The 10,208-nt window shown below is 44.8% G+C and overlaps 1 protein-coding gene across 3 annotated transcripts in view; it reads right to left on the reverse strand.

The window, feature by feature from the left end:
- GRIN2B (glutamate ionotropic receptor NMDA type subunit 2B) overlaps nt 1-9,899 on the reverse strand; it is a 1,810,086-nt gene extending 1,800,187 nt beyond the window's left edge. Inside the window, exons 1-2 of one of the 3 annotated variants that reach the window (XM_069652716.1) lie at nt 9,813-9,899; nt 8,321-9,029 (exon numbers count right to left, since the gene is read on the reverse strand). The gene's annotated coding sequence lies outside the window, so the exon portion shown is untranslated. Of the gene's footprint in view, nt 1-8,320; nt 9,241-9,300; nt 9,395-9,812 lie in introns of those variants that run through there. The other 2 variants (XM_069652718.1, XM_069652717.1) reach the window with 2 other exon arrangements.
- Between the last annotated feature and the right edge of the window lie 309 nt (nt 9,900-10,208).

Here is a 10,208-nt window from a genome sequence, read left to right on the forward strand (position 1 = left end):
ACAAACAGCCCGTGGGCGGTATCAGATAATATTTTCGCTACCAAAAATATCTCAGTACATATGGTCGTCGGGAACGGCCATAGGCGATATTTTTGGTGTCGAAAATTTTAGGTGCGGGGATTGCGGGGGTGTCCCCCGCACAAAACGATGCGGGGGTTGCGGGGGTGTCCACTGCAGTTGTGTTATTTTCCCCTGTGTATATATCCCCTGTGTTATTTTCGCCGCAAAAATATGGCGATATTTTTGCATCGCGATATTTTTGCAGCGAAAATATCACATGGAACCCTGTGGGCATCGCGGCGCTGTTACATGGGTATGTAAGTTACTTAGTTACAGAGATGAGACATATAAACGGTGTGCGAAGTTCGTGGGTTTACAGAGAACCTGGTACATTAGGAGCAAAACATAGAACAAAAAGTAGGTATATATAGTTCCTTAGGTTACAGAGAGCGAGCATACATATGAGGAAAAAGCTGAGGCAGGTGTGTGGGTTAGTTGAGAAATGAGATTGTGGTTGACAAATTGTGGAACTCATTTGGACTGTGAGGCTGCAGAGTACATTTTGTGAATATATCATGCACATAAAGCATGAACTGGTGTTGGATGGCTTTACTGGGGCATTTGAGGCTCTGTTCGCACGTGATTGCAACCACTGGGGTGTGAGGCTAAACAGTACATAGGGTGGCTATCCCAGGAACATGAAGCATTAACTGGCGCCGAGAGCATTGCAGGGACCTTTTAGAGCGTTCTTGGCATAGGGTGGCAGCAACAGAGGTTGTGATGCTGCACAATACATATTATGTCTGTACTGCACATCTAAAGCATTAGCTTGTGTTGCTTGCCTTTACAGGGGCATGTGAGGCTGTGGTTGGCGTATGATGGCAGCCACTAGGACTGTAAGTCTGCACATTACGTCTGGTGACTTCACCATGCAGACGAAGCATTTACTAGTGTTGGATGGCATGTAGGGCTCTGGGTGGACTATGTTGGCAATCATTGGGGGTTTGAGGCTGGGCTTGGCAAATGGTGGCATCCACTGTGATCACGAGGCTGACGAGTACACAAGGCAACTATAACATGCATATGACACATTAACTCGTTACGGGTGACAATATTTTGCCATTTGCAGCTTTGCTTGCCAATGATGCCAGCAACTGTATATGGAAGGCTGCACCTTGCATATTGTGACACTGCATTGGCTGGCACTGGCTGGCATTCCAGGCTGCACTTGGGATACAATAGCAGTACCTGACATGTCAGGCTGTACATTGCACAATTTGACTACACTTAGCCGATGGGGCTAAATGAGGACAATGGGGAAGCCTCTGCATTGGTGTGGCTACCCTTTGGGATAGGATAACAGTACCATGAAATATAGGTGCACTTAGTACATAATGGCTATAATTGAATGTCATGCTAAATGTGGCATACAATGGCAGCAACAGGTCCTTGCAGGGCTGCAATGACACATGCCCTTGGCTTAAGTTGGTTCTGCTGGGTGTGCCCCGTTCATATAATAAACCACTAACAGCATTTGAAGGAAGCATCTTAGTAAAAGTGTGGCTGTTAATTGAAATAGTCTTTTGTCTGCATGAGCTACTATTTTTGTTCAAGCCCTGATTGTGAGTGTGCAGTTTTCTGTTCGCGTCAGTTTTTCGGTGTGCTCTTTTATATGTGTGTCAGTGTGGTGCATACAAGTTATTTTCTAATGTATGTATGATTTCTTTCTGTGTGCCGTTGTGGTCTGCCTGTGTGACGTTCCCGTTTTTGGGTTCGTTTCTGACTGCTTTTCTGTTTTCATGTGCCAGTGTGTGGTGCATGGTTTGGGTTTTCAGTGTGCGGAGTTATCATGATATTTTCTTTGTGTGTGAGTTTGTACTGCATGATGGCTCTTTTTTGGTTTGTGTCATGTGAGACTGTCTCTGTGTGTGTGTCATTTTGTGCTTAATGTGTTTATGTGGGTTTTAGTTTGTCATGTGCTGATTGGGTGTTCATTTGTTTTTTTATGTGTTTTAGTTCATTGAACTTTTCACATAAATAAATATTATAAAAACGTTTTCATTTCAATTAATCTATATATTACATATTTCATAATACTAAAATTCATCATTTACATACTGTGTAGTAACTTAAGGTCTTAGTGGTATCCATCACATCTAGATGTCTTTTAGAAGAATCAAACAATCCTATCTTTCCCAAAAGTATACCTACCTAACAGCATTTTATTAGCCAGTATCTCCTTCTCAAAATGCTATTGCTCTTCCCAAACTCTGTCTGCTTAATCCATTTAGCCAAAACGTTTCACCCAGTATTTCTTGGAAACCCTCTGCCAATTGCCTGTAGTAATGATGGTAACAATTTTGCATAAAGGGGCATCCAGGTTGTACATGCCTAAGAGATTCAAGTTCTATAGGATCCTTAACATAGTCTGCTCGTTCTCTTCTCTTTGGGAATATTCAACCATTTACCTTGATTGAACTTCTCCTTATAGGCTCCACTGAAACCTTAAAGAAGCTTGACAACCAATTCCTCTATTTCACGATTGACAACATCAAAATCACAGTCAATCAAACAGTAAAAACCCAAGGAGTTTACCTAGATTCCAAGCTCTGAATGACTAGGCAGGTTAGCCCATTGCGTCTGCTTCAGCATGCCACGCCAAGCTGCTTAATGCAGCCAGACCCTCCCTGCCCAAGGATAATTGAGACTACTGCAATGCCCTCTTTGCGGGCACGACAGTAAAGAACATGGAGAAGCTCCAAACTATTCAGTATGCAGCCATTGGCATTCCCAGAAGGGACCATGTATCTGCTGCCAGTAAACAGGCCCACTTGCTACCCATTAAAAAGTGTGTCCTGTTTAAAACCATGGCTCTTACCCACAAATGTGTCAATTACACAGCCCCCCCCCCATACCTTATTCAAAGAATACACAGATCAGCATCCGCCAGACCAACCAGGACACCCTGTGCCAATCCCCTCACAATACCCAAAATAAAATGAGCCAGAGCAGGGGGCTTGAGCTTCCCATTCATTACAGCCCTGCAATGGAATGCCCTTCCACCACACCTTAGAGCAGAAACCCCCCACCTAGCCTTGCGCAAAGCCATCAAAACACTTCTATTCACCTAATCCCATTTGGCTGAAGCTATATGTATCCAATACTTCTATAATGATTGCCACATGTCAATGTTTTACCCTTTTCTGTATGATGTATGCCTCATGTAAGTAAGTCATTTACTTGTAACAGTGCCTCGATGTCCCCGGGCTGTTTGCGCGCTCTATACATTTAATAAATAAATACCTGATACTTCTAAGACCAGCAGTTTATTAAATCTTATCTGCATAAATATCCTACAAAACCTAGGATCCAGGAAGAGAAATATATATATATATATATATATATATATATATATATATATATTTTTTTTTTTTTTTTTTTTTTTTTGGGGCATCTATAGGTAAAACAAACTTTCACATAATTCTCCAAAGACTTTAGCCTACTTACATGGTCATGATTGTACCCCCAATCCCAGTTTACAGCTTTCTTCTTCAATTCAACTCTTAGCACCCCCAATCCCTCCACCCAGACCGGCATCCAATCAAATTCCTTGAAGAATGTCTCGTTCAAGTCTTTGAACCTCCTCAGGCTTTTACAAGAATCTTCTTGGATCGCCTTTTTTATTAATTCCAGGACAGTATCACCTTCTGCTAACATTATCCTTGGTAACATCATTCCTCTTTTTAATTTGATTAGCGTGCTAAGAGAGGTTAGTCCCAGCTGTATACAAATGGCTTGTCTAGGGGTAGGCATAGACAGGCCCAACAGTCTAGGCCTTATCAACCCTTCCAGCCCGTCGGCCCATCCATCTAAATTCAGATAGGAACACTCCATTGCATACGATACCGCCACCTCCAGCTTTTGGCGATACAAGGTGACTACCCCAATAAAATTGTATCCCAAGTGGGTCGTAACAAAGTTCTTCAACATACTGGCCTTTGTTCTACGGTATGCTAGCTTGCCAAGTTCATTTCTTTTGGTTACTATCTCATAGCCCAGATATTTATATTCATCTACTCTTTCTATCCATTCCCCTTTGGCAACAATACCCTTTTTTAAATCTTTTTTGTGGTCCCAAAGCTCATAATTTTAGTTTTCGCAGTATGTATACAGAGGTCATTGCTTTTGGCATATTCCATCAGTTTTTCAGCAATTTCTTTTTAATCCAACCACTGTGTTGTCAAGGATGGCAAGATCATCTGCATAGGCTAAGTAGGTAATTCTCTCTTTGCCCATTTTGGGAGCACAGGAATCATTGCCAATAATATGTACATCCAGATCTGCGTTAAACAGATTGTACAATATCAGGGCTAGTAAGGAGCCTTGTTTCACTCCTCTTCCAATTTCTATGGGAGCTGACATATCTCCTGACCCTCCAAGCCTCACCTGCGCCATTGTATCTTGGTATAATAATTGACAGGCGTATAAAAGATGATCAGGCATATCCATCTTTCGCAATTTATCCCACAGCTTATCCCGACTGAGTGTATCAAATGCACTGGCAAAGTCTACAAACAGGATATGAAGGGAAGGAGTTTCTATAAGGCTAGCCTGATGGATTAGAATATTCATAATCAAAATACTGTGACTACAAGATAGACCCTTTTGGAACCCTATCTGAAATGTACTTAATATTCTGTTTTCACTAATCCATGTTTCTATTTCACGCAGCAGCCAACCTGCGAATATTTTACCTGAACCATCCAATGAAGAAAGCAGACGATAATTGTTCAGGTTATCTCTGCTACCATCTTTTTGGACAGGGATCAGGTAGAATAGGGTCCAGGATTTAGGAATTAGGCCAGCTCTTATCACATAATCGAATAACTATTTTAAGATCTCAGCCCATTTTTCTGGATTCCCTAACATTATCAGATTACAGACCCCACCCGGGCCAGGGGTTCTACATTATTTTAGCTTCTTAACGAGCTGAAGGATATCTTTATATGAGATGTTAATTTTTAGCTCCCATTACTGCAACATTTTAGATTATTGATCTGCTTTATATTTTTTCCGTACATGCTTTTCCCAGGTATTACCTGATATACTATTCAGCAAGGCTTCATTAGCTTGCCCTCCTCTCTTATTAAATATCTTCCATGGGTGCTTAGCTTCATTTTTGCTCATGGCCGTGTATATTCGTTGTCATGCACACATTTTCAGGGATCTTAAATGGCTTCTTACCCAATTTGTATATTTGGTCTTTTCCTTTTTCCTTGGGAAGGCCGTATCTCCTTCATTCATTTCTATTAGCTCAATGTTCCTAAGGGATTGGCGCAGTAATCGTTTCTTTCCTTTGATCTCGTTTTCATAGGGGTGTATATATTTTCTCTTATCCATCACACAAAATGGCTTCATACTACCTAAGAAGCGATTAGTAGTAGTGCCAATGCATGTCATTAAGGCTTCGGGAGAGGCACAAGGGATAAGAATGTCAAGTTCATCTCAAATATCTCGGAGAATATGTTCTCGGACGTACATATATAATCTAATATGGAGGCCCTGCCATTACTTCTCCTTTGGGGAACATCACCTTTTATATTTCCATTAGATATTTTTAGTTTAAGCATGTCCAAAAAATGAATCAATTTTATTGCCCTCCCTTTCTGTGCCCCTCCTTTGCCCTCCCTTTGCTTTTCACTAAATATGCCGTTATCCGTGATAATGTACCCCAAGCATTTAGCGTTCAGATCCCCAGCCAGAATGATCTCAGTTCCTCTTTCCATCACCCACATCGTTGCAATAGCCGTTAGGATGCTGTCTTGAATTTCTTCGGCGAGTCATATATATGTGCAGTCAATAGCTTCAGGTAAATAGATATCTCTGCCATGTGTGTGGGTGGGCTCGGGGGGAGTACGAGAGAAAGGATAGCAGTGGTGTGTATGTAGTTGCCCTTTTCTGAGTGTATGCCAGTGTGTAGTGTGCCAGTGTCCTTTTCTGTGTCAATAGGGGATGTTTGAGTTTACCTTCTTCTGTGCGCCCTGATGTGAACTGATAATGTGAGCATCTGTGCACGTGTGAGTATTCTTTCATTGTACGTTTATAAGGCTACGCAATGTGTATATTAAAAGTGAACGGTTTTGGTTCTATTGTTGGAACATGGTCTTAGTACATTTGCAACTAGCCTTATTTCGTATCTGGTCCATCCATAGTCAAAAAGTATTTGAATGATGTTCGTCTGTTTCTTTTAACTATAACAGTATGTTATCTATTCTATTCTTTTTGCAGCAAATGTTTTCTTATGTTTTTAAGATGTGTATGTGAAAAGTTCTGCATTAGCTAAAACATTTAAAAAAGGTTGTGTGTTATATGTGCAACTGCTGTTTGTGTGCATGTGGTATGTGAGTGTGATGTTCTCTATTTGTGTGACATGGTATAAGTTACTGTCGTTTGTCAGTGCATGTGGCCTATGAGGAGTGCTTCCCTTGTTGTGTGTCTCATTCATAGAGTGCACCTCTGCTGTGTGTTGGTGTGAGAGTGTTAAAGCAATGGGCTTGTGCCTGCATCTGAAACGTGAATGGAATTCATTTGTGTTTGTTCAAGAGTGTGGGATTTCAGTGTGCATTTATCAGTGTCTTTTAATATGTCGTTGTGTAGTCTTGTTTTTCGCAGCTGTGTGTATTAATGTGTGTTGCATGTGTGTGTTTTTCTCTGTCTGTTGTGTCACACATGCCGGTTAACTTTGGAAGTCGGTATGTGATCTGCAAGTTTGTTTTTCTCAGCATATATGAGTGTATGTGTTTGTGTTAGTGTGTTTTGCATCTCGTTTGGTGTGTGAGTGCGTTTTTCTCGTCCATATGGTCATTTGTGAATGTGTTTTCAACGGTGGGCGTCTATGCATGATTTCAGTGCACTTCCCCTCTGTTTGTGAATCCTGGTGTGGTGTGTGATTACGTATTTCAATGTGCGGTGTTTGTGGGGCATATATGTGTGTTTCCTGCGTGTGCTGTTGTGTACACACAAATTACATACGCTACACGCATAACCACACATGTCGATAAACTGAAAGAAAATCACTGGAGCTCCTACCAACAACCCCTTGATAGACAAAGATGCGTATGGAAAAGAAACCCCAGATGTCATAGATTACCCACAGACACACTGTGTGTTGCGTGTGAAAGTGGTTGTCCTTGTGTTTAAATCAATACGTACACCAAGGTACGGGGAATGCTTTCATCTATATGTTTGATAATGTTCATCACAAGTGTGTGTTGGTATTTCCCAGTTTGTATGGTATCTATATGTTTGATAATGTTCATCACACGTGTGTGTTGGTATTTCCCAGTTTGTATGGTATCTATATGTTTGATAATGTTCATCACAGGTGTGTGTTGGTATTTCCCAGTTTGTATGGTATCTATATGTTTGATAATGTTCATCACAAGTGTGTGTTGGTATTTCCCAGTTTGTTTGGTATCTTGTGCACTATTGCGCATCAGTGTAAGCTTGTGCGTTCCTCTCTCTGTTTCATTAGTGATGGCACCACCGCAGTGTGTCGTTGTGCTGTGCGTGAGTGTATTTTCCTGTGTGCATGTCATGACTCATGTTGTGTATCAGTGAGAATGTATCAGTGTGCTTTGCTATGTGTGTGTGTGTGCAACTATACACACCACTGTGGCATGTTGGTTTGCTCAAGATCCTATATCCGGTCCGGTAAGGGTCTTGGTCAGAATGCAACACGGAGGTTGGGGTACACCCACTGACTCTTTCCCTGCTCTGGTAGAATGTGGGGGTGACGAGTAGTGGCGCGTGCGGGCTCTCATCCTCGGGTAAGGAGGAGCGACCACTGGAGGTAACACATATCCTCTTTAGCTCCCTGGAGCGTTGCACAATTAAAAATAGATGGCCACACACATGACACACCTGCCAGTGTACCAAATCCGGAGATGAGAAGGCGACGTCGCCCTCCCACCCGGGCCCAGCGTGACTTCAGAAGATAGGCCTCACCCACTCCCCGCCAGAAGAAGGCGCAAGGTCCCATGCTGCCCCACACCACCACCACCACCACGAAGTAGAGGGCCCCCCTCCCCGCCTCATCACCCTGCCAACCTTCCACTTCCCGCATCTGGAAGGAAGCAACAGATTGACAGATTCCCCAGCACAGTTGTTTCCCCCTCCCTCCCAACCCCACACATACTGAATGATAATGTGGTCTGTACTAACGAAACAGATGTGTCATGTCACATACACCACACCTAGTCTACAGGTATTTGGGGAGGCAGGCCAGCGCGGTGGAGGCGCTGGCGGGACGCGGGCTCACCTGGGGTCGCAGCCGCAGTACCTGGATCCTGTAGCGTTAAGGGAGCGAGCATGGTGTGCGCCTGCAGTCTCTGCCGCCCTTGGCTCGCATCCCCAGGCTGGAGCGCGGACAGCGGCGGCCTGGGAGGGTGGCTCTTGGGGTCCGTCTCGTTTCGGCGTCGCAGCCCAGCGCAAGGGCGCCAATAAATCGGATGAGACGCTATATGCGTGCGCCTGCCGGGGTATGTGTGGGTAGAAATCACACGGCTCGGGCAAAACTGCGCGACCTCTTCATAGCCAGGGCTTGCTTGGTGGTCTCAGGATGCAGGGGGGCCACAGGCCCGCGGCGACCAGTCGCGAGCAAACTCAAGAATGCCAAAAAATGGATCAATCTATATCGGTGGCAAATGGCAATGCCTCCTCCAAGCAGGAGCTGGAGCCGGTTCCCGTAGCGACAGCTCCAGCGCAATTATGAAAAATGAACCAAAAAAAAATCCAACCCACAGTATTTTTTTTTCTTGCTGGCACGAAAAATTCCGGGTGGCGAAGAAGAGACGTTGCTGTGATGTAATATTTCTGCTGTTCCTTGGGCCCCGGGGGTGTCCCCCACCTTTGCTCTGGCGCTCCTATTCAATTCTCCTCAGGGCTGGACGGTGCTCTCCGGAGCAGGGCGGGATGCCCACGTTGCGGTCCGCGGCATGGCTCCGTGGCGGCCCTCCTCGCGTCCCCTTCTGCCGCGGAACGACGACGGCGAAGAGCGAGAAATATGAAGGAGGGGAAAAAAGGGATAGGGGAGAAGCAGAAAATCAATATTTTATCGTTCGGTGCGGGCAAGAGCGCTGGCTCGGATGCATGCACGAATAAATCAGGGGGTGCACGGGGGCGGATCAAGGAGTGCACATGCACACACGCGAACACACATACACGCGCGCACAGCCGGTTGTCAAATGGGTGGGGGTTGAAGGGGGGGTCATGACTTCTGGTGAAGGGGCCGCTACAGACCTTGGCTCCACAATTCTCGCCCCCACTCCAGCCCCATTTCCCTATATAGGATGTGTTCAGGGGTGAAGGAGGCAAGGGAGGTTGATGGACGCAAAACGTGTGCGGGATTTAACGAGACCTCCCACCCCGTGACGGATGCCCACCCCCAAGCCCCCACAGGCACCTTAGCCGGTCTCACAATTAGCGCCATCTCATGTCTGCACCCTTCACTCACCCATCGCCCCACACGTTCAGGTGGGGGCTGGGGTTCTCGTGCTGTCTCTCGTCAAATGCCCGCGCGTGGGGGGTAATGTAGCATGCCAAACGCGCCATGAGCCATATAATATATATATATATATATATATATATATATATATATATGTATATATATATATATATATATATATATATATATATATATATATATATATATATATATATATACACACACACACACACACACACACACACTGCATGCACAAACAGGGAAAGGGACGTTGAGGAGGGGGAGGGGGGGTCAGGGCTGTACATACCAATACTGGACACCGTCTTAATTCCGATTTATTCCATCCCAGCGTCATACCGGCAGAGTCAGCAGTGCCCCCTCCCCCTCTATCGACAACGCGGGATCTTTCCCAGCCCCCCACCCTCCCCCGCCCCCCAAAAAATAACCACCACGTTTCGTCTCTGCGTGATGGGTGGTGGCGGCTGACTTCTTTCTGGGGAGGGGTAGATGGGTGGACGGGCAGAAGAAATGTAGAAATCCCCGGCTCTCTCGGCGTCAACGCTCCTTCAGGTGGCGGTCGACAAGAAGGTACACAAATACATTTAAAAAAAGGGACACTGTCGGTCGAATGCGGACACCCGAGGAATAAAAGCGGAATGGGTGTATATGGCAAAAAAAAAAAAGCTTTGACACCGTGCAGGTA

The sequence above is a fragment of the Ambystoma mexicanum genome, chromosome 3p (genome assembly GCF_040938575.1).
Source record: "Ambystoma mexicanum isolate Mex_15411 chromosome 3p, UKY_AmexF1_1, whole genome shotgun sequence".
Taxonomy (NCBI): Eukaryota; Metazoa; Chordata; class Amphibia; order Caudata; family Ambystomatidae; genus Ambystoma; species Ambystoma mexicanum.